Raw genomic sequence first — 21,337 nt, 5'->3', positions numbered from 1 at the left:
CACTTCAGAAATCCAGGTTGATCCTTTCTCCTCGCCTCAGAAGGATGCTGGTGTGGGAGGAGGAGGAGCCCTGCGTCCCAGCTCTCCAAAGCGCCATAAATATCAAATATGTGGGCAGCTTGAGGGATTCATCCAACCTCCAAATAGGAAAATAATATCTGGTCCTTAGGCTTTTTTACTCTATCAGCCCTGTCAGCTCGCTGGTCACACTTAGTCTCTCTCTTTTCTGATCAAACTCTTCTATATATATATATAGATATATATGTAGTCACCGATTCATTTCTCTTCTTTGCTTTTCACCATTTCTCTGTCAGGGATTCCAAATGCTTTTGTTTATTTATTGAGACAAAATATACAGGCCCTTGAGACTGAAGTGAGCTCTCAGTGTCTGTGTTCCCAATCTTCCCTCCACCCCGTCCAGGCTCAGCAGCTGTGCATACAGAGAATAACATTCAGTCAGCCAAATCCATTCTGCTCTAATTAATGAGGGAATCAGGCTGAGTACCTGAGTGTTTGCAGGGACAGCCTGCAAACAGCTGCCGGTTCCCCTAGGCTCATCTGCAAAAAGACTAAGAATAATGTGCAGCCTACAGAGTTGATAATTAAGGCAGAAAATGCCACTATATGACTTTGTAAAGTTATAGAAACACTTTTTTTTCTTGTTGAAATTCAGGGTTGTCAGTCATCATGGGATGGAAACATTGACCTCTTGTGGGTTTGAAGCAAAAAGAGGAACGCGACTTTCCCGATATATACATATATATATATCAGACTTTTGGACCCCACTGTAGGTGCATGGACTGTGGCTGTACGCATTGTTGTGTCCACTGTAGTGGACAAACATCCAAAAGCAATGTTCTCCCATTTCAGATATATAATTGTGTTATATTTAAATATATTTCATGCTAACAGTGCATTAGCATAACTATAAGGTGAAGGTGGGGATGTAGCATTCAGCATTTTAGCACATTAGCATGCTAATGTTAACATGCTAGATAGAGAAGCTAAGAGATGCAACGTTTATCATGTTAGCTTGACCTGTTAACTATGTGCAATTAATATTAACTCTAGGGAAATTTTAAGCAATTTCCTCAATTGATAGTCAGACATGTTAACAATCAATAAATGGTTAACAATCAATAATCTGATTAAAAACTTATGAAATACAAGCCATTATAAAACCATTTTTTAACCACTGGCAAAAACCCAAAGTTAATAGGAATTTAAAGGATCAAGTTACTTGAATTATAAATTAAACAATACAATATAATGACTGAGTTTCAAATTACAGAGCTTCCACTCCCGTATGTTCCTATTCAACGCTTGACCAGACAAAATCCTAAATATTTAACAGCGCAAACAGTGCTGCACAACTTCCGGGCTCCACAGGAGAACATACATTAGATGTGTTGGACGTATCAAACAATTAAAACAATGTCTGATCCCTTTTCCTGTACGAAAGGTCTGTAGCCCTCAACGGTAAATAACCTGTCATTTTACTGCATAAACATGAAACATGTTACCCCAATCTCCCTGCAGCAGGCTCCGCTTGTACTGGTTTTATATAAGATAAAAGGCATACCTTATCTACATGGTGGGAGTGACTTGTGCGTTGTTCACTGTAGCCGACATTAGTGCAGCTGCTGCTAACACCTGCTCAGCTGGGACAGATGTCCCGGGGATGCACACATACTGTCGAGCCAATTTTATCAGTCCAGGAAGTCTGTGAATATTTACTGCCTGTGGTAAAATGCATATATACTCAAAGCAGGGGGGTGTCGCTTATACAGCTCATCGCTTTTGTGTTGATTATGTTTGAAGCATGTTTAATCAGAGGCACCACGGCTACAGCAGCGCCCTTCAGTCCACATGTCGAAGTGTCCTTGGGCAAGACACTGAACCCCAAAATTGTCCTTGATGGCTGTTCCATCAGTGTGTGAGTGTGATGTTTGTATAGTGAATGGTTGAAGCTGGCAAGTATTGTAAAGCGCTTTGAGTGGTCAATATGGGCACAAGTCCATTTTCCATTCACCATTTAATCTTAAGCATGTTATCACGTTAACATTTGTACAGTTAGCATTGTAAAATGCTAATATTTAGCAAATCGGCGCAGGAGAACGGGGATGTCTCCCAAAATTCATGGCAATGCATCAGCTGTCGAGTTGTTTCACTCCGGACTGACAGACCCAGAGCGAACTGTGAGGTTGCCTAACAAACAGTGAATAGGCCAGTATTTACTGTTTACTGTAATTATACTAATGCTCTTTTTTGTTTATTTTTTTGTTTTTTAATTACATCTACAACATCTTTTGTTTTAGTATTCACCTTTTGAATCACTGGAAAAACCTGAGATGTGGCAGTGATTCAGTCTAGAATCAGGCTAGCTCCACAAACTCGCCCTGCACACTGCTGGGCTCTAACCTTTGCTTACATGAAACTGCTGCAGTGCCGGTGATGGAGCCGTTGTCTCTATGGACTTACGCATAGTCAGTTGTGTGTACTGTACCATTTCTGCTCATGTGTTGTAGGTGAATCCATTGTGTTGAGTAAAAGTGTCAACATGCTCCTGCAGATAGTTCCTCTGTATTCATTGTACATAGTGAAATGTGATAGTGATTGTGGCAGGCAGACAGACTGACTGAAGGATGGAGAGACAGAATAAGGTCGGGGCAGAGAGAGCCAGCATCATTCACATCACATCAGCAGCTCAAAGGATAAAGAGGCAAACAAGTACTCAGACAGGGTGATGGAGTGATTCAGTAGAGTTATAAAGAGGAGGAATGGTGTGTCGAGGCGAAGAGGCTGACAGGATGACCTGCTGAGAAAGAATGTCCTCCACCCAGATCTTAATGTGTAAATAAACTGCCATTTTGTCCTGTCAAAGTCAGATAAAGTCCATATCGTCCAGTGAGTCCCCTCAAGACAGAGAGGCTGGAAGCTGCTTGTTGAACAGGTTTGAGTTTCCGTGTGTCCATATATCATCTTAACGTGAAAACACGACAAACTTGTAGTAGAGTGGCCGTTTACAGTGAAAATAAATTTCCTTTCAAAAGATGAAAAAAATGGCAGATGTCTGGGCTGACAGAGAATGTGTTTATAATCTGCACATTGGCAGTGAGAACTGTGTGAACACTGGATGTTCAATTTCCCAGAAATTAGGAGTGATTACAGCAGAAACTACACTCTTAGACTCCTGCTTTTCTCAGGCTCTAATGAGATGCTGAGGTGCTACAGCCATTGTTGGTTTGTCTGAAGTGTTTTCTAAAACTCTTAAGTTCGAGAGTGTTGTGTTAGTTCAGGCGGAGCTGATTATCTACCGAGTGACTTGTCACATAGAGTCATATTCATACAGGTGCAGTATAAATGATAGTCATTATAACTTGTCAGTTCAGACCATCACTCTGCTGATGAGAGCTGACACGATAAATCAAGTAATTGATTAGTCATCAATCAACAGAAGAATAATTGGCAGTTATTTTGATAATCAGCTAATAAACTCACTCATTTATGAAGCAGAAAAATGCAAAAACATTTCTCAGCTTCCAGTTTCTGAAAAAAGAGAACTTGTTGCATCTGTTTGTTCGAGTATAAATCACAGTAAACTGACTTCAGGTCAGAGGAAAGACATTTGAAGAAGTCACCTTGGGCTCCGGGAAGTTGCGATTGGTAATTTCAGAAAGTTTATTGCAGATTAATCAATAATGAAAATAATCATTAGTTGCAGCTATACTGATAGGACTGTTGGGATCCATTTAGATCTGCAATATTTATTTTCATTATAGATTAATGTACCAATTACTTTCTTTATTAAGCAGTTTATTTATTGTATCTATAAAATGCCTGAAATTTTAGAAAGTGATAAAAAAACAAAACATGCTCGTTGCATCTTCCACATATCCTCAGATGCCGTGTTTCATTCGACCAACAGACCAAAGCCTGAAGACACACAGTAGAGAAATACAGTAAATCCTCACAGAAAGCGTTTGGCATTTCTGAGTCAAACAACTTTCAAAATAATTGACTAAGCAGTTAAACAACTATGAGCACGACTTCATTTGCAGGTCAGAGCTCAGGATTCCTCACTCCCTTTAAAAAAAACAGCATTTACAGGATGGTATGTTTTATAAAAGCACATCTAATTTTAAATCTGCACAAACTTTACTGCCGTCGTTCATGTTTTATCACCTTAAAGCCGTCAGTGTAATTAGCCTGTCCACGTTTCCCACCTTTAACGCAGGATTTCTTTCTTTTCATCACACCCTGTAAATCACAGGTTTCCCACCAGTCATCACAGCTTATTTCTAAGATCAGATAACCACTGGGATCTTCACTTATACAGATCTGTGTGATATCCAGCATCATTCACATTCCATTACATGGAACTGTGCTGCACTAATCTCTTGTTATGTTCACTGGAAATACACAAATATTACTGATTTCCTATTTTCCAGCCCGTTAACGGTGAAGTCAGCTAATTATGTCAAAGTCAACACGACCCGGATCAAGGCAGCCTGGCAGAGCTGGAAAGCAGATGTTTAGATTTGATTCAGTGATTATCTAAAAAGCACAGTTATGGATGGAAAGCTCTGGATGGGTGCGCACCTCATCAACATGATTTTATGTCCTCCCCCTTTGTTCCGTGTGTCTGAGGGCTCGATAAACAGACAGACGGTCGGACAGACAGACCGACAGACAGACAGACAGACAGATAGCACCAGTCATGAAGACGAGCAGATGGAGTCAGATGTAAACACACAGACTGCAGCTCTTATGCTCTGAATCTGGCAGATTGTCTTTCTGCTAATTCAGAATTTTTACTTTTCTTAAGAAGTAAAAGATTACTTAAATAAGTAATTGTGACATTTAGAGCAGAGATCCAACAGAAAGTTTAATGAAGAGATAATGAATTCATAGATTACATTCTGGAAAATGATCTAAAATTTCATTTATTCTTTTTTTACCTTATGTTAATGAGCTGTAGAGGTGATGGTAGATTTGAACTTTGGACACAGAAGTACTAAACTGGAATAACCAGGTCCTGACTTTCTACTTAAGATGAAAGTTGGGGTTATTAGAAGTGGGGTTGTACTTATCCACAGTCAGTGTGTTACCTGCAGTAGATTTGGGTTTGCCTGCTGCCAGTTTGAAGAAGCAGTGGCACAGAAGCTGAGTGATGTGCTGCTGTGGACGGGGACAGAAGAAAAAAACATATTTAAGCCATCTGAAAACATTCCCACATAAAAAAAAAAAAACAATATCAGTTTAAGTATACAATATATTTCCACAGTGTTATTTTGCTGTCAAACAGCCCTTTATGACTCAAACAGCTGATCTGTGTTGTAATAAGTGCCTTTTTGTGTAGGAATATAGAAGTTCAGTGGTTGAAAATGTAGTGCCAAAGGAAACGGCTGTTTGACAGGCAAGATAAAGTGGTGAAAATATTCAAAATATAGCACAAGCTTACAGTGATGTTGTTTTTTAGGTGGCCACTTTTTAAGTAGCTTAAGAAATAACACATTTTTTCTGCTGTTCCCTTCCCCTTCCCAACCCCTCTGACTGAAACTGTACTACAGTTAATACACTGACTATGACTAAGTCCCTTAAACAACTCCATGTCAATAAACCGAACAGGAAAATTTTATTAATCTTTTCATCTATCTGTTGCCAAAACAGCAAATGCATGTGCACCAGAATGCAGAATTATCACTTTATTGTTTAATAATAATACAGATATATTACAAGACACTTACACAAGTAAGTTTGTCATGTCGATTGAGGAAATATGCAGATTGAAGAGTTGTTATTTGTTGTTGTAGGTCGACTCAAACAGCCTGTAGAGCCGCATCAGCCTCGTCCTCATCCTCACTCCTCACAGTTTTTCTTTCTCTCACGCAGAAAAATTCCATCTTAGTTGTAGAAGCTCTGATTAGCTCTGTTGTTTTTCCATCTGGGGAAACAGAAAGAGGGGTGGAACCAGGATGAAGTGGTCCATCTTCAAGCTGAAATCTTTTGATTCTACAGAGAAAATGTTGTGTTTTTAATGTCCTGAGTCGCTGGTACTGAGGCACATCCCTGTGACGGCCTGCAGATACGCAGTTTTGTTATTTGGTGCTGTCAGACTATCCTCCTCTATCCTCATACACATTTGCACAGACTGTTTGGTGTGGGATGTGGTCAGGGTTTGGCACTGGTATTCATATATTGCTTGATTGTTAATGAAGATTTTGGGTTTTACATCAAATAAAAATTGGAAAATTTGTAGAAAAAAAAATGTTTGATCAGAAAATGTCCTGTATTTTTAATCTCTACAAGAACAGAAATCACTGTTCCCCCTCCCTCCGTTCTCCATGTCTCCGGTTTCCTTTCATCACTTCTCCTTCCTTTCTTTCCTCCTCTCTGCCTCCATCTCTCTCTCCCTCCCTCTCTATCTCTTCCAGCCGAGTCTGCCAGCTCTCATGCAGATCTGAGCCTGGACAGATGGTCGTGAGCAAAAAGTGTTTACTTACACACAGTTCCTAACAAAACGAGCAGATGCCTGCAGAGACGCCGCTCCCCTCCAATCACCATGATACCGAAACAGGCTCGACAGGAGGAGGAGGCGGCAAAGAAACCAACGGAGCAGAGTGGTTCTGTGCTTGAATAGAGGAAGTAGTTTTAGTTTTTCCTCTCAAAAATACACACATACTGACAGTCAGCACCAAAGTTGATTTAATTTGGTTTTTCTGTCGCCTTTCCACCTGAGTCTGTTTATTATCTTCTGTCTCTTTTTGGAGTGAGATGTTTTTTAATCCTCTGGGGGTTTCTGCGTCTCTCAGGCACAATAGTTTTTCTTTCCTCCTCTCAGTGTTTTCTTCTTTACCATTTTTTTTTTTTTTTTTTTTGCATATGTAGATATGCTAAACCTAAATCCAGGGTTTATTTCCTTAGTGAAATAAAATGAGTTTTCTGTGGCTCAGCATTCAAAGCTCAATTCAAAATTCTATGAATAAACAAAAATCCAGGGTGAGTCACCAAAAAGCGCCTCCCAGTCAGCACTGATTTATTTGCAGAGAAAAATGTGTCTGGACATCCTGGTTGACTTTAGCTAAATTTCGTTTAAAACTTTTAGTTATACAACTGTCTGGAAAACCTCGGTCAGTTTACCATGTACTAACCAGGGATGTCACAATCCCAGAGAGTTGGTAATCCACCATTCTCGATACCAAAGTCAATGCCACATCAGAGGACAGGAAACACACATGCACACACAGTTTAAAGTGACTAACACGGTGACGGACGGCTACGTTAACCTAAACACGCTAAAATTTAGCATTGGTGAACGTTGTGTGTGTGGAGCGTTGCCACAACAGATTCCAGCCGTCGCAATCCAGTCAAACAGTTTGATGACATGTTGATATGAAGTGAACAACTGAAACTCACTCAGCCTGAACTCTGTGCACGGATCCTGATGTCTGTCTTTGAGCTGCTTAGAGAAGCTTGAGGTGTTTCCCTTCATTCCGAATTCTCTGTGGCACCAGTTTGAACACTGGCTTTTGGTCGTCTATAACTTGTCCCTGATGATATGCATCAAATGCAAAATATAACACAAGTGGCGACAGACCTGTTGCTGCACGCCACCATTCCACATGTTATTTTTATTTATTATTGTTAACTGTCTCTGCCTTCCTCTCGTCTCCTCTCGGTTTGTTGTCAGACTACGACCCTTTAGGGTTATTATACTGCCGCGCTCAGTCCCGGAAGTACAGCTGAGGCTGATGACAATTCTACCATTTAGTTTTTGATAAATGGAAGTTGTGACCTGTTGGCATGACGGGATCACTATTATCCTACAGATTCGTCATCTGGGGACCATTAATGTCTGGATCAGATTTTACAGAAATTCATCTAAAAGCTGCTGAGCTATTTCTCTAGTTGTTTGGTGTTTTGGCCTGAAATGTTGGGCTGATGACTGGTATCATATATATCCATCTACACCTCAGGTCTGGCTAAAATTATTACTCTAAAACTATTTATTGTCATTTTACAAATGCAAAAAATGAAAGTAATATTGATTTTTGTTCATTTACTTCCCACCACTGTACATACATTTCAGGGAAATACGTAGATGAGTCAGATGTGGTCTGATCTCCTTATGGTCTGGATGTTACTGCTGTGAATTGAGTTATATCTTAATAAATTTAATGGTTAGAGCTCAACTACATTCCTGTAGACGCTGTGCAGGGAAGCCAATCATAAAACCCTTGGCGTGAAAACAACCTGTAAATATACAGTTTATCTTAATGCACCTGGCTCTCTCATCACTTCATCCATCCTTTTTTTCCGCCTTTAACAGACACACTCCCCCGCAAATAACCATGTGCCCAGTTCCCAGCATCCTTTGCTGCGGTGATCCTAACCAGTTCCTTTCTGTAATCATGTTGATTGGCACCCACGGCAGCGCCTTTTGATTAACGCTACAAATCCTCATTAGCGATGCAGGAGTTGCACGTTCAAAAAGCAAACATTCAAATTCAATCGTGAGTGGAACATGACCCACCCATCCCTATTACACACACACACACACACACACACACACACACACACACCAATTACTCCAATCTGAATGTTGGTGTGGGACTCGGCATAGAAGTGGCTTTAATGAACCGCTAAAAATAGATTTCATTTTTGGTTGGTGTGGAGGGATTAATTTGCTCCTGAGAGCAGTGAGAAGGAGTCGAGATCAGAATGTCCTTGAGAAAATGTCCACATCTACAAGTTTATGAAAAATGCTTGTGCGGGAGAATCAAACTGCTTATAGATTATTGTGTCTGCTCCGCTCTGTCATCAATACTCTCCTAAGAAGCTTTATCTCCAACATGAAATCTGTTTGGAAACTTTTCAGTCATTGACCGACATGCACGGATCCGACCAACAGTTTAACAAGCATCCACCAGATGTTTTACTGTGAAATGATCCAGTTTCTCTTCGCAGCATATTATCCGGGACTTTATGCTTATAAACCACAATAATAATGAAATCAAATTACCCTTTCAAAAGCAGAGTGAGTTGATTTTCCTCTCCTGTTGTTGCCTTGAGAGAGGCACCTAGTGGCTATCCAATTCCCTCCGCTCTCCTCATTTGCGAAGCAGACTTTGTGCAGCATACTCATTAGCAGCCATAAATATCTTCTTTCTGAATATTCATGACTGCAGGGAGAACATGAAAAAAGACGAGACAAAACATGGCCGACCAAGGTAATTGTTGAAGTCTATTTTCCTCTGGAACAAGAGAACTTGAGTACTCCTCTGCAGGAGTTAGTCTGCTGCATGACACACATGTGGAAGAGTCACACCATGATGTTGATTTTGCAAAGAGGGTTATACTGCAAGTCCCTCATAGTTTGTACATACAGGGTCAACAAATGTGTGTTTGTTACTTGACTCTATAGTAAGTGTGGATGATGGATTTGGAAGAGATCATACTATAGGCTGCTAATATCTGTTAAGAAGTAAACGTGTGGTACCCAGTAAATAAAAATGAATAGATATCTTATTGTTAAAGAGCAACTTCACATCAAATTCACATTTTTGAGTTAGTAACTTACAATTAATTAACAATTATTTGCCTTTCCTGTCCAGATACAACGCAGCAATTCTGTGCTCTAGACCAAAAACATGCTGTGAAGATCCTGTGATGTGACCTGGTTAAAAATGGCTCCGTGTCACTGAGGCCTCGCTAACCCAAGCTAGCAGTGCGTCTGACTCTGAACCGTCGTGGCTGTTGTTTTAAGGCTGAGACTCGAGGGACTGAAGTGAAACACGAGCCGGTAAATGTTAAAACGATGTTCTGTGCCAGTTGTGTTATTTAGGTGTTTTGAGCTGCTTTAACTATCAAAAACAACTTACTTAGTGCTGCTCAAACATGCTCTTCATTAAAATACATGTGCACACTAGTAACAGTAAGAATACTTTCAGTTCTCCAGTAACAACACTGTGGTGATTCACCACAAAGCTGTAGACTTCTTCCCCTCTTGAGACTTGACTCGTTGAAGATCAATTTTGACTTGAGATGTAAAAGCACAAATATTGAAGTCTTCAGTTTTGACCCTGTAAGATCCGTGGAGGAACTGATTTGACTTGGACTTGTTTCAGATTTCTGAAACACGAAGGTAGCGGTGTGTTAATTTGCGACCTGAAGCTTCATTTTTATTTTACTGGATGACAATGAAAACAGTGATGGTGACTTCTCTCCCTCCGATTCTCTGAGTGTGTCTCAGAGCTGTTTGCTCCCCTAGCTTAGAGGGGAGTGCTGTTCCTGGAAGTGTCATATATTTACGGAGACAAAATTACTGGATTTGTTCCTTTTCAGGAAGAAACAAGAAGACAAAACATTGTAATTTGTAATATTTACAATCCACTATTGATGAAACAGCCTGTTGGTGAGGGCTTTCCTCCTCTCTGTATAAACCTCTACACACAGGTATTGTCTGTTTATTCTGTTATTGTTCTATTCTGGCCTTGTTATGAATGAATTCAGACTCGCTGTATTTTTACATTTACTGACTAAGCGGTGGTGCCAGTCCGCCGGTATAATCTGTAAATGTACAGTAGGCAGCAGAGTATTTGTTAAAAGGGTGAGCAGGTCTCAGCATCATTTCTCTGCAAGCTGCCGTTGTCAATTAACTGTGCAGGAAAGTGCTGAGTGCAGGTCTGGAGGAGGGAGATATCAAAACAACAGCTTGTAATGAGAACCCTCTCCACGGGACCGTCAGCCAATCAGAGAGCTCCCTGGGTAGAGATCAAAATGATGTCAACCAGGCGCGGTCTCCACCGAGGGGCTGAGCTACAATTTTAATAACTTACCTGTGTTCCCCGTGATGAAATGGATCCAGTTCTCTGCATCAGGAACAGTCGGAGTCCGTTTCATCACCGACAGCCTTCAGGTTTCAGCTGGAGAAGCCAAAACAGTGCAAACGTGATGAATAATGCTGCTAATATTCCACTGTTGACATCACTGAGGATACAGTTACTGTTAAACACTCACTGTTTCTGTGCGGATCCTGAGCTGTGTGGATTCGTCCGTCTGTCTGCCAAACAAAACACTGATCAATATTCTTGACTTATTCCTGAAACGTGTTCAGAGCTGATCAGTTAAAACTTATTTTTTTCCTGGATTTTATCTTGAAAAACATCCAACACTTGTGTTTTCTGCTGCAAGAAGAAACTGTTCAAAACCAGAGTTCAAAATAAACAAACTGACATTGGCAGCTCAGAAAAACTTTGCATTAACAGAAAGTTGATCAAGCATTTTATTGTTCATTGTTAATAATAATAATAATAATAATAATAATAATATTTACTAATTAATTCATTTCAGTCACCAAAGAACAAGTGACAAAAGCAATAAATGAATGATTAGAAGTATTAATTGATCTCCATCAGATGTGGATGGGACCCAATTTTTGGGATTTAGACAAATTGATTTATTGCATCTGCCATAAAAATCTCATCAGTGCAGCTGTCACTTTGTGCCAATGAATGAGTGAGAGATAAATGAAAACATGGAGGTGTGTATATATATATGTGTGTGTGTGTGTGTGTGTGTGTGTGTGTGTATGTGTAGCTTGCTGTTAGTGAGGAGGGAGTTGCTCTATCACTTTGTACAATCATATTCCACTCAAAGCTCGTGCTTCATGACTAATTGCTCAGTAAATAACGTGAACCAAAACAGAGGCAGCTGGGAGTCTAGTGCGCTCATTAGGATGAGTGGCATCGCTGAACAGGGTGAACAAACACGACCTGTGATTACGCAAATCAAGACGCCGGCGCTCCAATCAGAACAAAACCAGACCTCATTTACATTCAGATGTTTTGAGGCGTTAAGTTTTCACCCTTATCCAACAATAGAGAGTCAGGACAGACAGAATTTAAACAGTGATGATTATTTTTTTATTTTGAAACATTACCTGAAAAACGGACGACATTCCCCTCAGCCGCTAATTAGCAAAATGTTGGCATGCTAACACATTAACTACTTATTTAGCTCAAAGCACCAACTGCTAGCGTGGCTGTAGCTGTGGTGAAACATTTCGTTTCTGGCAACATTAGATGGTGGTGTTAAGACAGAAGCTACCTGTCATCAAAACCAACCAAAGAGACGGTGCAAAGCGGTTAATTGGTTAAAAAACAAGAACATAAAACATAATTCTGCTTCATGAACTATTTTGTTTCTATTGTGGTTTTGGCTCCTCAGTCTTCATCACTCCTGGCTTCCAAATGTATCCAGATTGAAGAGTCTGAGTCAGAGAAATTCTCTTTGATGAATTCTTACAGCTCCCACACACTTCAGCGTGTGACCAGACACAGCTCTTATTTATTTGTTAAAATCTTATTGACGTTATAAAAGTCCTACATGCAGCACCTTTCTAGTCCTCCCTATTCAGCGCTGTCTTCTCTCCCACACTTCCTCCTCCTCCGTCTCATCAGCTCCCCACGCTCCCCTCGTCCTCCTCCTCTTCCTCCTCTCACATGCAGGATCGTCGCAGGAGCTTTAGCTTCAGACGTCCTCATCTGCTGAACCTGGCAGGGTGGCAGTGTAATAAACCCGTGTTTGTCCAACACACAAACACTGTGACTCCACACTGAGGGAGGAAAAAAATCATTTTAAAGGTGGGGGGGTGGGGTGCAATAAGGAAGGTTTGAAATAGTGCAGGGGGGAAGCATGTTACTCCCCACAGCGAGGCCTGCTGAGCGCCTGCAGGGTGGGGGGGTGGGGGTTTCATCTCATCTTGTGGTGTTATTTTAGTTCTGACTCCATTTCGTGAAGCTCCTCCGTCAACACGATCTGTTGTTTTCATGTGAGTGGCGTTTTGTTTGGATGCAAATTTGTTGTTTACAGTCAAATCAATGCAAGACTTGAATAATTTATGAGGGAAAGGTTGTTGATTTTATTATTTACCTCCAATCCTTGGCAGCCAAAGTAGAATTTCTAGCATTATGAGGATATTTTGTCTTTTTTTTTTATTTCTTTTTTGGAGTCACGTTCGTGTCCATTCGATGAATGTACGGACAGTATTCACTCTCCTTTTCGCTCTGAGTTTGTTCTCCACCACCTGCTGAGTGACATATCTGGCTCTTTAGCAGCTCTTTAGAGACAGGTGGAGCTGAAAAGATTATTCAGTTAATTGATTAGCTTGAAATACCAAACATACTGGTTTTGGAGGATTCGTTAAACCAAGCAAAACATTTGAAGACGTCACCTTGGGATGTAGGAAATTTCACAATATACTGACATTTTATAGGCAAGTGATTGATGGACCAATTGAGAAAATAAATTAATTGTAAGTGCAGCCATAGATGAAAACACTGAAACATGTATAAACCAGAAAAACACCAGGAGCTAAAAGATGTTAAAAAGCTCTCATGTGGTTATAAATCTCTATGATTTAGCAGCATAAACCATCCTTAGCATTACATTATGGAATATGATCAAAAAAATATTTATCAATGCAAGTCTTAAGTAACATAACCATCGCTGATCTTAATGAGCGCCCCAAGCAGAAACTGAACCAATCCCAGCCAGCGCCATAATACAGACATTCAGCTTGCACTAATGGGCCAGTCAGAACTGCCAAGCAGACATGATCTGGCCCTCAGGCTTTATCTTTCCCAGATGTCGGGTGTCATCTCTACCTCTGAGCCCCGTGCTGGATCTCCCACAGGCTGACAGGATCAACAGGATTCAGCAGCACGGAGCCTCGCCAGCGGTGGTGAGAAGCCGGGATTCAGGGTCTGAATGTTTCAGAGTCAGGGATCCTGATTTTATCCCAGGCGCATATGAATCGTCAACGGTAATGATTTCCAGCTGAGTGAAGGGGGGGGGCACTTTCATAGAAACTACTGTTGTACAACTGTACGAGCTGGGGGTCATTGTTTTCAGTCATAATTGAAATAAATAAAATATGTAAAAATGTAGATGTTGATCTAGATTATTTAAAAAAAACTGTCAAAATCAGTAGTAATAGTAATAATATAAACATTGAGGTGAAAACCAGAACAGAAAATTACAAAATAAGATTTGTAGCTCAAACACTATGTATCTATTCAGTGAGTTTTTATTTCATCTTAGAGACACAGTGATGAATAATCAAATAGTTTCTCATCATTTTCCTCCTCGCTCTGTTACTGGAAGCGTTTTCTAAGATGCGCTCATACAAGGACTTTATGTGCTGTAAACTGTGGTGATTTCTGTGTTTTTGCTCCAGGAAACGCAGCAAGTTTCAACAGAGACATCAAATCCAGATGAAAATGCGGGCCAGTATTCCTAGGAATTACATTCATCTTGGATGATTACACACCTCGCAGTGTATGTCCAGTGCCAACATTCAGTGCAGCTGCTGAAGCTAATAGAAAAATAAAAGGCTTGCGTCCTGTGACAGACCTGTGATTAATTGTCACCCTGTTTTTAAACCGTAAACACAATCTTTCTCTAACTTTAAACTGTAGCATATGTGCAGATAATGAAAAAGATAAAAAACTAAATGTTAAAAAAAAAATATGTCTACGAATGTAATTTATGATTTTGCAGGATGGGGCTGGAAAATCTTTCTTAACTTAGAGAAAATGACTTTAATGTCACATTTTGAACTCAAGATTTTCCTAACCAGTTTTTCAAACTAACAACCTAACAGTGATAAACCTGAGTCCAGTTACATTCTCAAGTGTTGAACTCCGCTCTTCTTCTCTGGCTAAATAAGGGTTAAATATCCTCAAAGTGGGGTCCAATTATTCCCCTTTTGCTAGGGACCCCCAGAGGGAACAGGGGTCCCGGGGGTCCCTTGCTAATTGAATAATATTTTGAATAATTTATTTTCACCATAATTCAATCCATAAGGAACTCAGTGACAAACACTTTCTGTAATAAAACATCTAAAAGATGTGGGGAAGAGGGACCCCGGGACAAAATCTTATCGGACAGGGGTCCGTGTTGGAGTTCGTGTCAGTTTAGGGTCCTTGTGGAAAAGTTTGAGAGTCACGGCTCTAAACCACAGTTCTGTGGATCTCTCATGACATCATGCTGTCAACAGAGGTGAGTTATCACCGAGGCTCTCCAGTAAACCGCTGACACTGTTGTGTTGTAAACAATCTGATTTGCCTGCACCCTGAAAAGCCCTGTGTCCCCCCCCCACCCCCCTTGATAGCAGCTCGCTCCAGACACTCAGGTAGAAGAAGCACTGATCATTAATTGATGACACAGCGGGCCAGCATCCTGTTTGGTGGCGTGCTTCAGCCTCTATGGTCATTGTCTGGAAAACAAACCATGCAGAAAGTGGAAGGTGGAATGATGAGGCTCGCTGCCGAGTCAAAACAACCGAGCCATTCACCACAGTGTCAAAACAAGGTCATGTGGATGTAGCTCATAACGCACCGTTCCCACGCAAACAGGGAGTCTGCAGCAGCAGCGTGCGGCGCTGCGGAGCGGCTGGTCGCCCGGGGATGAGTGATTTATCTGCCGAGAGGGAAACAGGCAGCTAATGGAGCTGGATGTGCAGCTGCAGAGGATGGAGGGAGGGAGGGAGGAGGAGGAGGGAGGGAGGGAGGAGGAGGGGGGGGGGGGTAAAGACAGACTGATAGAGACAGGAAGCTGAAGCAGAAGGAGACTCCCACTTCTTGTTCCTTTCTCGTGTGAGGCTAACTGGCCAGACAGCTGACATGCATGCTCTTGTCCTTGAGTGTGTCTCTGAGCGTGAGACTATTAGGACAGAACAGACAGAACAAATGGACGTGCTGTGAGTGCCTGCTTTTGTTCACATGCACAAATCCGTCTGTGTGTGTATGTACATCTCCTACATGTGCATCCCTGTGTGCAAACTAGACACAATAGACGAGCACATGTTTGTACTAACGTAATCATCAGTGTAGGTACAACAACTAATCTATAGATTGATTAGTTGACAGTCAAAACAGTCAGTTAATGTTTTTCTTCTTTCATCCAGAGCTTGTATGAGGATTTTCAGCTTTTGTATGTTTTATTTCAGTGTAAACTGAAGACGTTTGGGGTTTGGACTGTTGCTCGGACGCAGCAAAACATCTGAAGATGTCACCTTGAACTCTGCAACACTGTGAGCCAAACCTTCACCCATCCTCCGACAGTTCATCGACCAAACGATTGATACTGAAAATTACTGGCATATTAATCAATAATGAAAATAATCTGAGTGTATAATTACATGAATAATTAGAAACTGTGAAACTGAAGCATTAGTGATCCCGGTGTTACTTTTAGTGAAGCTAGTGCTGTAGATTTTCTTTGGATAGTGAAGCTCATAATTCAATTGGTCTGTGGATCCCAAGCTTTGGTGAAGTGTAAAGTATTGGATGGTTCCCTGAGATTGAATCCTGATGACTTTGGTTAGCTGCCGATGATTGATTGTCCAACAGTTTAGTTCATGACAGAATCGACCGACGACTAATGAGCAAATCATCTTGGAAGAACGACTGCGGGAGAAAACCATGGCTCCTGATGGTGTATTATCCTGTTTATAAGAGGCTAGTGGTCTTCAGGATCTAGTTACTAGTCTTTCAAACTTTATGGAGTATTCAACCTTTTCACCGACGTTGGATTGCAGGAACACTGGCTTTGTTTAAGAAAAAAAAAAAAAAAAGATGAACTGCGGTCGTTAGCATTAGCAGCGATAGTCACAGTAACAGTAACAGTCAGATCCAAGGAAAAACACATTGCATATGTTTCAACCACACTGTGATCTCATGGAAATGTGGGACAGAAACAGCAGTTAGCGCTTAGCAACAAAGATGTTGATCAAATAACAAAACAATACAGCACTTGTGGATAACCAGAGTAACTGCAGACACACACACAGCTGTGTGGCGCTGAGGTTTTCTAACCTTTGTCCTCAAGGGCGCCACTGACAGCATCGGCCATGAGTGATGGAGGAGAGAACGGGGCAGCGGGGAGATGGAGGGGGGAGGAGGAGGAGGGAGACTGAATGAATGGGTGGAGGGGAGTCAGCCAGGCTCTGGGCAGTCACACTGCAGCTCGATGAGCCAAAGCTTCTTAGATGAACTTCCATGTGCTTAACACTCTGTCACCTGTGATCATAAACTGAGCTGCAGAGGATTTAAATACAGTCTGTGTAACGCATGTCGAGTCGGGAGAAAGTATCACCTCCTGGCCTTGGTTCATACACACTGTAACTGTATACGCTAATACCTTCCATCCCTCAGTATTTCCACCTGTAGATCATTTTTGGATCAATTGTTTAGACTATATAATGTCAGAAAATAGGGAAAATATCCGTCTTCAGTCAAAACCTACAAATATTCAGTTTACAGATACAAACAGAATCATATTGAAAAAGCTTAAAAGAAGAATTTTTCCATATTTTCTGATTGATTTGTTGATCGCAGCTCTAATAACTAAAAAACAACAAAATGATGTGGTTTATTAAACATTAGATTATTTTATGACATTGGAGAGATGACAGGAAATGAGATGGAGACAGATGCAACAAACATCCCTGATTGGACTTGAACCGACAGACCTTGTGGGTCATGGTTTGCATCTTCTTTCATATTATATTATTTTATATTATATTTCTGTACTTCAGTTTCTTGGCCCATAGATACACCATTATATGTACACCTCCACCTTTATGTGTACACCTCTACCTGGACTAAGCAATGTGTTTGTGTTACTTTAATCTTTGTTTATCTGGATGTGTTTGTACTTTCTGAATCTCACAACTAGAACATTTTATCAAAATTATCTTTTTCCGAGCGTAATGTTGCCTGTTTGATCATTAAATGCTTCAGAGAGCTTTAGACAGTGATCCAGTCTTTTTCTAGTGCATCACACCATTTAAACACAATACTGTTTTACTCTAATACAGTGTAAATAAATCAGCTGGGGTTTATTATCGTCATTTACTATCATCAGTGGGTACAAAGCCTTGATAAATGTTTCCAGATCTGGACATTTTGCAGGAGCTTCAGTCGTATTAAGAGCGAAGCTGATAACTGTGGGTCTGTCGTCTGAGACAAGAATGAACTAATCCCATAAATGTGACTACACTGATCACGCTGCCAACATGTCTAAAAACATGGGAGTCGATCTGTTTTCACCGAGAACGTCTGCAGTAAATCTGTTAGTGTCTGAACCGGAAAGTTGTCAGATTAGAAACTCTTGTGTTTCCGTTAAGCAGCCTGTTCTCTCTTTCTACTGCAGTGAAGGTGACTGGTTCAAATCCCCACACGGCTGATAAACACCAGGCAAGGAAAAATAAATGAGCTAAAACTTTCCTGTGCCCTTTGTCTCTGTAAACTATAAACGTGTCATTATTGGTTTTCAGCACCTGGGCTTTGGGCTGCTTGTATGTGTATGTATGAGTGAATCCTCCCTGAACTAGAGACACCGCTGACCAGTGGAGAAATAATGGGTTGCAGTGTACTGGCAGCGTTTCCAGGCCATGAGGTTGGCAATAATGCAGAAGGCTGGTGAGTGAAGCTCGGAGTGAGTTTGGCCGACAGAGAGGACTTTGAAAGGTAAAACAAAGTAGGCGATCGTGAAAAATATGAGCAGTTTGTTCCAAAATTAGATTGGGAGGATAAAAGTTATTGGTGCATTAAATCCTTGGTTGAGAAAATAAAAGTTTCACAGACTGTGAACGTGAATGTTTAAAGATTTAATAATCTTCTTTGTAAAATTGTCCGTCTACATTACTGTACGGTGGAGCTCGTATTTACAGCCCCTGGCTCCGTGCTCTGGTCTCTGAGGAACAAGACACAAAGCAAAATCTAATATATTGTCCTGTGGAAATAAATGGGCACTGCGAGAAAGAAAGCTGCTCAGACACAGAGTTACATGAACAGATCTCAGGTTTATGAGGGTTAAATTAGGCAACTATAGTGTCTTATAGTTAGTATATCATTTATGAATCTGTGAGACAGTGAAATATCATGTGCTTTGTAGACATTTCACCAAATAAGATCCTTTACTTTTGCTTATTTTGACACTTTGCACTGAACAGATCAAATGCAGTTCTTATGATCCACGCATTTAGTAAGAGAGAGTCCTGTAGTTGACTCCAAATCTTGTTTTGAGAAACAGAAAACCGTTTTTTGGTTGTTCATCATGTTAAAAGTGACACAGCTGATCATGTGAAGAACGAAAACACTTCACACAACACCAAAACCAAAGTGATATTTGGAGTGTCTGTTTTGGAAAGCTATAAAAACCCGTTGGGCTCAGTCCCTAACTGATCGGCTGCAGCTGAGGCAGTTTCTGTCACTGCACTGTGTTTGAAGCTTTCTGTGGCCTTTACTGTACAACGTTGTATTTGTGCAAATTGCCCCTCTGGGACAAATAAAGTTTTTTCAATTGAATTATTTGTATTTTCACTTCAACAAGTATCATTTTTCCAGCTGGATGCAGAGCGTCATGATACCAGCTCCTCTTATCACTGTTCCTCTTTCTGTAGATTTCAGATCAGTGTTTTTTCACAAGTTCTGGCCACTAGAAACTTAATGCAGATGTTTGTCTTTGTCCGAGGCTGTGGCGTCTTTTTGAACGTGCCAACCATTTTTTTTAGACTAATTTCTAACAGCTTGGTTGTGGCAAGTCAAAATATAGTTGTATCCAGAAGTTACTTAGTCGGGAATCCAAACCTTTTCACGTGGCACAATTGTTTTTCTATCTTTTAAGTTCATGAAAATGCACTAACATTTTAGGAAAGGCTATTCTTTAATGTCAGTTTGCTGTGGGGTTGTATTTTCTTCTTTTCACCTCAAAATCAACATAACATGCACTTAGTCCAAACCTCTGCGTACAGCTGTTTGGACCCTGGGTTGCTGCACGTTCGGTGGCTGTTTTATCACAGCACATCAGTAAAGATTTGTTGCAGTTAAAGTTCACTGAGGACACAAGCTACTGTATGAGCAAAATCACAGACTTATTCTCATGTATGAGCCAATGAGCTGGAGGGTTTGTCTCATAGCAACATGGTCAACAACGCAACACGGTGTGCCAGAGCAGCTGAGTTGAACTTCTGCTGTATCACATTACATCATCGTTTGGCAAAAGGTTACCAGTGGAGTTTGAAACACCTGAAGCAGACGCTGGTTTGATGTTGACGTGTTGCTGCTGGACCACGGCACACAGACCCATCCAGTGTCTCTCCGGAGAGCACATCTCCGAGCACTCCAAAGCTCATTAGATCGCTTCCAAGATGTTGTCAAACTTTTGAGTTGCTTAGCAACAAGGATGATGAAGCACACCTTGAAGCTGACGCTCACAGCTGAGACGTGTGTTGGGGCAGAAGCTGCCGTCTGATCACGACCAAAGGAAAAGGCCAAAGAAATTCCCCTTGTGGTCGTTTTAATCTCCATCATGTTGCCTCTGATCAGGCACCAGGTGTTCAACCTGCTCTGCAGTCAGACCCTCTCTCCCTCCCTTTGTCTCCCTCCATCTCTTTCAATCTCACTCAGGCTCGCCCGCCCACCCCCTATCATTATCGCACACACACACACACACACACACACACACACCTGCATGCATGTTCATCTGTCAGACCTGCAGACACAGAAATAACTGCATAAACAAAATGCATGACTTAAGCATACAGCTTGTACAAACAAACACAATGATACATATACACAAAAAGGACAAATACACACACAGGTGCGCACACACACATATAAGTGCACACACACTGGCGCACACACATGCAGGTGGGCTGCAGCACGGCTCCCACCCTGTAATTAAATTCTGTGTCTCCCACCTGTGTTACAGAAGCAGATCTGACTCAAGGTAATTACAGGGCTGCAATGGAACAAAACAACAGAGAAGGTACACACACACACACACACACACACACACACACACACACACACACACACACACACCACCTCCTAACCCTCTCATGTGACACCACAAAAGAGGGAACGCACACTTGTGCAGATGCAGACACACACCTGCTACAAAGCAACACGACAGGGCCACCGCACACACACACACACACACACACACACAGCAGCTATAAATGAACACATCAGGGGACTTGCATGATACCACTGTGTTTCCCCCCATCGAGGCTTCACTGTAAATCAGCAGCTGTCACATGTGTCAGTGTCCTGCTGCTCTTTGGATCCGAGGTCTGAATGTGTTTACACTCGTCATATCCAGATAAATCCAGATTCAATGTACCACTGTGCTCCACATATGTCTGTAACTATTAGCCAGATAAAGAAATCAGATTGCCTCCCAGCTGATAGGGATCTGTGTATCCCACAAACAAGCCGACGTCAACAAGAGGAAACATTCGGACAAGAAGGAAAAGCAGGAG

At 41.2% G+C, this 21,337-nt stretch overlaps 2 long non-coding RNA genes across 9 annotated transcripts in view; one reads left to right on the top strand and one right to left on the bottom strand.

Annotated features, from left to right (window-relative positions):
• Positions 1-21,337, top strand: part of LOC130180749 (uncharacterized) — a 50,396-nt gene that overhangs the window by 15,277 nt on the left and 13,782 nt on the right. For all 8 annotated transcript variants that reach the window (XR_008829447.1, XR_008829441.1, XR_008829444.1 and 5 more), the window contains one exon: positions 20,785-20,841. This is a non-coding gene — a long non-coding RNA (uncharacterized LOC130180749). The remainder of the gene's footprint in view (positions 1-20,784; positions 20,842-21,337) is intronic.
• LOC130180750 (uncharacterized) lies at positions 5,089-10,953 on the bottom strand. Its single transcript, XR_008829449.1, has 3 exons — positions 10,842-10,953; positions 5,751-5,947; positions 5,089-5,181 (listed from the first exon to the last, which is right to left on the bottom strand). It is a non-coding gene; the product is annotated as an uncharacterized LOC130180750 (long non-coding RNA).

Source organism: Seriola aureovittata, chromosome 13 (genome assembly GCF_021018895.1).
Source record: "Seriola aureovittata isolate HTS-2021-v1 ecotype China chromosome 13, ASM2101889v1, whole genome shotgun sequence".
NCBI lineage: Eukaryota > Metazoa > Chordata > Actinopteri > Carangiformes > Carangidae > Seriola > Seriola aureovittata.
Note: the sequence above shows the minus strand (reverse complement) of the source record. Positions and strands in the feature narration are given on the sequence as shown.